Source organism: Notothenia rossii (assembly GCF_949606895.1).
Source record: "Notothenia rossii genome assembly, contig: scaffold_225, whole genome shotgun sequence".
Taxonomy (NCBI): domain Eukaryota; kingdom Metazoa; phylum Chordata; class Actinopteri; order Perciformes; family Nototheniidae; genus Notothenia; species Notothenia rossii.
The window spans coordinates 1-6,166 of NW_027639895.1; the positions used below are offsets into that span (position 1 = coordinate 1).

The window sequence follows — 6,166 nt, forward strand, 5'->3', positions numbered from 1 at the left end:
GGAAAGCTACATCCATGATTGTGTCACCCAGGCCTGCGCCCCCTCTTTGCCTATTCTTTATTTTGATAGCCAAAATGTATGAGGTTTTGTGACAGCTGAAATGGCGATTGGCCACAGCTCCCAAAACTGATCTTTACGACGTTGGAATCTAATTCACACGTTTGTGTGACGGTACTGAGAATAAATCCATATTTTATACAGTCCATGGCGCACTAATAGTTTGCTTCGTGTTTATGTGAACAGACCATTAGCTTAGCATTCTTATGTTTGCTGATTTGCACTGAACATGATATACAGCTGAGGCTGATGAGAAAGTTATTATTTTTAAGGGTATTTTGGTCATAAAGTAGTTGATTAATTCAAATTGTGAATGACTACACACAACATAACAACCATACAAAAGTTGTTTAGATAATTAAAAGCTGTTTAGCTTTAAAACAGTTCTACTTCAGGCTTATTGGTAATAAAGCAAAGTAAATTACATTTGAGTAATGGTAGCTTAATTAATGTTTTAAATTAAACAATTTAAATGGGAATGTCTTTTTTACTACACAGAATGAGTTGCCACTCAATGCAGTAACACGTGGAGATTGGTATTGACAGCCACTGTGAGCTAAATAAAAAGAAAGAAAAAAGAATGAGGAAATCTCTGCCATAAAGCTGCTTTTCCAGGATTCTCCTGTTTGACTCAGTGTCAGGCTGTGTCCACTGCGGATGGAAAATCCCCTTTGATACAGCTCCAGTTTCTCACTAATCCCAGGCCTTTGGCAATGGAGGTCAGTGGGATCAAACTGGAATAAAAAGAGAAACAAAGCTAGCCTTTCTTCAGCATAGTCAATAACCTGGAACTCCATTAGACCTCCTGCTTAGCTGATATCCTGGAAACAAAGCCTTTTATTACTTTTTAGAATATTACTCATTTGAAGCTGGGTATAAACTTTGTTCTGGTGGTATTACCAGTGAAAGCAGGGGGGCTGTCGAATAAGTAAAAAAAGGAAAGATTGTATTCCTGGCCCAAGGCTTATTAGTTACTCACCAGTACTATAGATCCAGGGATTTTAGCTTAATGTGAGATTTTCCAGACAAGGCATTAACACTCCTGTAAACAAATTAAATAATTCTTTAATTAAGGTTATGTAAAGTCCACATTCATTGAAACACTTTTTATTTTAATTGTTTTTCCATGTAGTGCAATCTGAAAGACTTTGAGATACTGTATATCCCTGCTAAATCCAGAAGGGTTTAGTGCTGTCCCCATGGACAGGGGTGGACTGGGACAAAAATTCAGCCCTGGCATTTTCTGTCCAGACCAGCCCACTACATTATCAGCGGACACTACATAGAAGTCCACTAATCTTGCGGCATCTTCTCTCATGCACACTACAAAGGAGAGTCATATTCCTTGATAGCAGTTAACAAATGAAGCACTTAACTATGAACTCAAGGACTAAAGTTGACAGCTATATCAATCAATCTTTATTCATTATAGTGTCAAATCACAACAGAAGTTATGTAATGACTAGGGGTGGGACGAGACTAACGGGAAGAACCCTTATGCTACCCTTTCAGTTTTTAGTCTGTGACTGTGAAAATCTTTTGGTGTAAGCCCAGTATTAGTTAAAACCAGACTCGGACAATAATAACAAAAAAATATCCTGACAAATAATCTAAATAGAAACATATTACAGACAGTAGCAGCATTAGAGCTGAAATTAACTCACTCATTATGAAACCATAAATAGAGAATTGAAAAAAAATATATATATATATATATAGCTGTGTGAAAAGTCTAAGACATGGGTTACAGGTCTGAATAGATATGCATTCTCATATAAGTGTATGTGCCCAAGTATGTATTGCTCTATACTTCCTCGTCCGCAGCCAGCCAGCTCCACTCCTCACCAAATTCGTGACCTGCAAGAAACAGCAAACATAACTCGTACTCAGTATCTGTGTACTGACAAATATAAGTAGCCATGTAGCCATATTGTGACGTAGTGACACTTAGTGAACAAATGTATCTGTCATGAAGGATGACTTAAGTCTCAAAAGAGCCCTAAGGCCTACCTGCATAACTGTTAATTGAACTTAAAAGATATGCAGATGTTTGAAATTAAAACCATCAATATGAAAATCTTCAGCCAGGAAATAGTCATAATCAAACCTTTTGTTTCAATCTGAGACAAAACAAGTTGCATAATAAACTCACAAAGTCAAGACGAAGCTCTCAGATATGATGGATGACTCAAGCATCATAGAAGAACTTCTAGCAGGTCAGGAAAACCTGTTTGACAGGAGATAATGGTAGCAGAGAATATAAAGAGACATTTATGAATTACCAATTGTCATTTTATAACACATATAGTATGTTTCTTCACACAAACCTTTAAACATACACATATTGCATTCCTCTCACCACATGAAATAAGCTCAGGAACCCAAAAGTGGCCCAGTGAATGATGGAGGAGACGAAGCAGGTCCTCAAAAGGGGACAGAGGGAAAACAACTTCTTAGGCTCTCGGGTGGTCAACCTAAAAGAGACATGGAAACATTATTAAGTCTCTCATCATCACAAATCAAGTATGAATTCATATAACATTATAAGACACATGACATACTCAACAAATCATAGACTTCTCAGAAGCCAAAAAGTGGTGAAGTGGAGGAAGTAAGGGAGCAAATCCTTGAAAATGGACAGAGGGGGAACAACTCCTCAAGCTCTCACATGTCAAGTGGTCAACCTGAGAGGGAATTGGATACATTATTTAGTCTCTCATCATCACAAATTAAGTATGATTTCATAAAACATAAAAAATGATAAACTCACCATACTAGAGGAGACTCAACAGCCAAACGTTGGTGCAGTGAAGGTAGAGAGTGGACGCAGAGAGAGAGCAAGTCCTCGAACATGAACGGAGGGGGAACAACTCCTCAAGCTCTCACATGTCAAGTGGTCAACCTGAGAGGGAATTGGATACATTATTAAGTCTGAAAAATAAATAAAATGTTTTCCTCTGTCCTGCACCTAAAGTTGAAAACTTTTGGGATGTGCGTTTCTTTCAAAACTTTTTAAAATGATGAAGTATGAATTTATACAACATTAAAAAATACATGATACACTTACCAAATTCTAACAGTGGTCCCAAATGAGAGAACAAGTCCACATATAGAACAGAGGGAGAACGACTCATGTACACTAATTTAGTGTACATGATCACACCATTAAGGATCAACACATAAGCACAATACAACTTCTGAAAAGCATAATTAAAATGACAAATAATGAATTACTACATCCATAATGTGTGATAATAACAATAATATTAAATATTTCTCGCCTTATCAGTGGAGCAGCTTTTTAAGCAGCTCACTCTTCTCTGCAAGTCTATCTATCAAAGAGTCAGAGTCCAAGGACATGAGGATGTCTCTCTCTGTGGACATCAACATAAATGCCTCCAATTTATCAGATGAGAGGGTGCTTCTGAGTCTGTTTTTAACAAACTTCAAAATTGAAAATGTGCGCTCACAAGCCACCTGTGTGAGGGATAATGTAAGCAGGTATTTATAAGCAAGACCTAGGGCAGGGTATGCATCTGTTAGCATGTTGAAATGGCGAAGTATCTGGTAGCAGCACAGAGGGCATTCTTTGCAGGAGCAACAGCTTATGTGAGTTATCTCAACCTCTTCTGTGTTGTCCTCCTCACCACCTGATCCATCTTCTACTGTTCTTGCTTTGTACTCTGCCAATGGGGATGCCTTCAGCCTGTTCCACTGGAGTGCAAAGCTTTTCAACTCGGCCTGCATATTTTCCTTGGTTGCCCTGCTGTCAAATCCTTGCAAGCACTTGCTTAAGTCTTGAAGGGCAGACTGGGGAAGAGCACTGCTGCAGAGCTGAGGGAAGTTTCTGGGATCCAGACATGCCAAGTCCGCATATAGATTGCCGTATGTTAAAAAGCGCCTATGAATGGCTTCAATTGCTGTGTCCATGATCCGGTTATGCACATTCACCTCATAGGATTTTTCTGCATCCTCCAGGGTCTCATCCTGAGCCATCTCTCCAGGCAAGACTTTCTTCAACCTCCTCCTCTTTTGTGGCAGTGTGGCCTCCACTTCAATTTCTGTGTCATCTCTCTCTTGGATTTCTGTGTTTGTCCAGTTGACAAATGTGTCTGCTGCTCTTTTTACAGATTCAAAATCTCTTCCCAAGCTTTTCAGCATATCCTGTGTCGATGCCACTATTCTGTGAGCAGAGAGGATGTCCAATCCTGCCGTCTGAAGGTATTTAGACAATGGAGAGGTATGTTCAAATATGCGGAGGAAGATTTGAGCCGTCAAGATCGTCTCATACTTGAGCAATGACTCTGCATATCCTCTGGCCATGACAAGGATACATGGTTTCACTGTTGCCTGTTTTTGTATAGCTGATAATGTCAACAGCACATCAACGTACAGACCATCTTCCAGTTTTCCAAAGGAGCCAAACACCTTCTTCAGGGCCTCATGCTTGGCCCACCAGCGTGTCTCGCCAATAGGAGCAAGGCATCTACGTCTCTTGTTTCGGCCTGACTCTTCCCACACATTCATCCTTTTATATGACTCTTTGATGAATACCGCAATGCCATTGAGGAGCGCAAACAGGGACCCACTCTCAATAACAATCTGGGTTGTGTTTGCAAGCACCAGATTTAGTACATGTGCGTAGCACCATACATGGTGTATATGCCTCCAATCTGACATTCCACTGATGAACAGACTGCTATCAGTTCTCTTACCGAATGCCATGCAGATGAAACAATACAGCATGTGACGCTCTGGACAGTACGTCAGCCACCTTCTACTGGTGTCGTCTCTGCTACAGAACACTTTCTGCACCACTGGTGGTGGTGCAGTCTTTGGGCTGCCTGAATTGGTCTGGCTCTCTCCCTTAACTGACACATTTACACACAAATTAAAGTTACACACAAATTATGAAATATTTATCACCTCAGTAAACAATAAATGAATTGAAAGATTACAATAAATTCAATGGCAAATATTGCAAATTAATGTGATTATTTCCTATAGGTTTACTTGTATTTTGTGCTAAAATTCAAAGTATCTCATCTTTATTTACAATACAGCTTGATTCTGCATCTCTACTTACAGCTCGTTGGTCCATGTGAATGTTTACTGTTGCTATGGCAACAAGAAACCGCTGACGTTAGCAGCTCTTAGCTAGCCTAGCTAAATCATCTGAACAATAATAACCCATAATATCACAATTCGGCATATTTAAACAAAATCAACCACAACTACCAAGATTCACAGCCCTTCAACTCTAAGCTAATATGTTGTCACAAGTAGGACTATGCAATTAATTAGGTTACATCACATTCAATGTAAAAACGTTTTCTACTTTTTTTTTGGACATGTCTCAAAAATGTAGCCTAGCCAGCCCCAGGCTAACGTTACTTACCATTTATGCCTCCACTCGCTCGTCTCCCGGCGCAGCAGCACCTGCTGGGGCGGTGACCCCGGCACCAAATAGGTCCGTCAATTTAGAATATTTAGCAGCCTCCACCTCCAGAGAGTTCAGCTTTTTAAGTCACAGTTTTTCAGCGCCACCCGGGTGTTTCTTCTGCTTATCCATTTTCAGCTCAGCAGCAGCCCGTCCCGCGACTCCCGCCCATGCCATGAGGTCCCGCCCCACCTTGGTTTGTGTTGTGATTGACAGCACTGTCAGGGCTCTCTGAGCCTGTCAGCCCATGATTGATTGACAATGAAAAACAATAGACCAATAATATGTGTCGATGCTGGCAACACACTGCTAGCCCTCTGTAGCCAATTGGCCGGCCCAATTGGAGGGAATTTAGAGAAAAAAAAGAAAAAAGAAAAAACCATAGCGGACCGGCCCACATTGGGTCAACGGCCCACCGGGACAATGCCCGGTATGCCAGATGGCCAGTCCACCCCTGCCCATGGATGTATAAAGATAACGAATAACATAAATCCTATGAAAGTTGCACAGTGACACATAAAGCAAAGATGGCTTGACTCTTGCAAGCCAAAGTACCCATATCAGAGCCAATAGAGTATGCACACTTGTGTTTTCCTTTTCCTTTGCCCGCCTCCAATCCACAACGTCATGGTCTCGACTTCTAGCGCGTTATAAAACCATTATGGCCTA

General features: G+C 40.6%; 1 long non-coding RNA gene across 3 annotated transcripts; it reads right to left on the reverse strand.

Moving 5' to 3' along the window:
• Positions 1-1,525: 1,525 nt before the first annotated feature.
• Positions 1,526-5,945, reverse strand: LOC307027283. 3 transcript variants are annotated; one of them, XR_013804586.1, is made up of 6 exons: positions 5,456-5,945; positions 2,828-2,959; positions 2,619-2,741; positions 2,417-2,531; positions 2,210-2,284; positions 1,526-1,914 (listed from the first exon to the last, which is right to left on the reverse strand). It is a non-coding gene; the product is annotated as an uncharacterized lncRNA (long non-coding RNA). The 3 variants fall into 3 exon arrangements; XR_013804587.1 differs by lacking the exon at positions 5,456-5,945 and adding an exon at positions 4,773-4,843; XR_013804588.1 differs by lacking the exon at positions 5,456-5,945 and adding an exon at positions 3,125-3,517.
• Between the last annotated feature and the right edge of the window lie 221 nt (positions 5,946-6,166).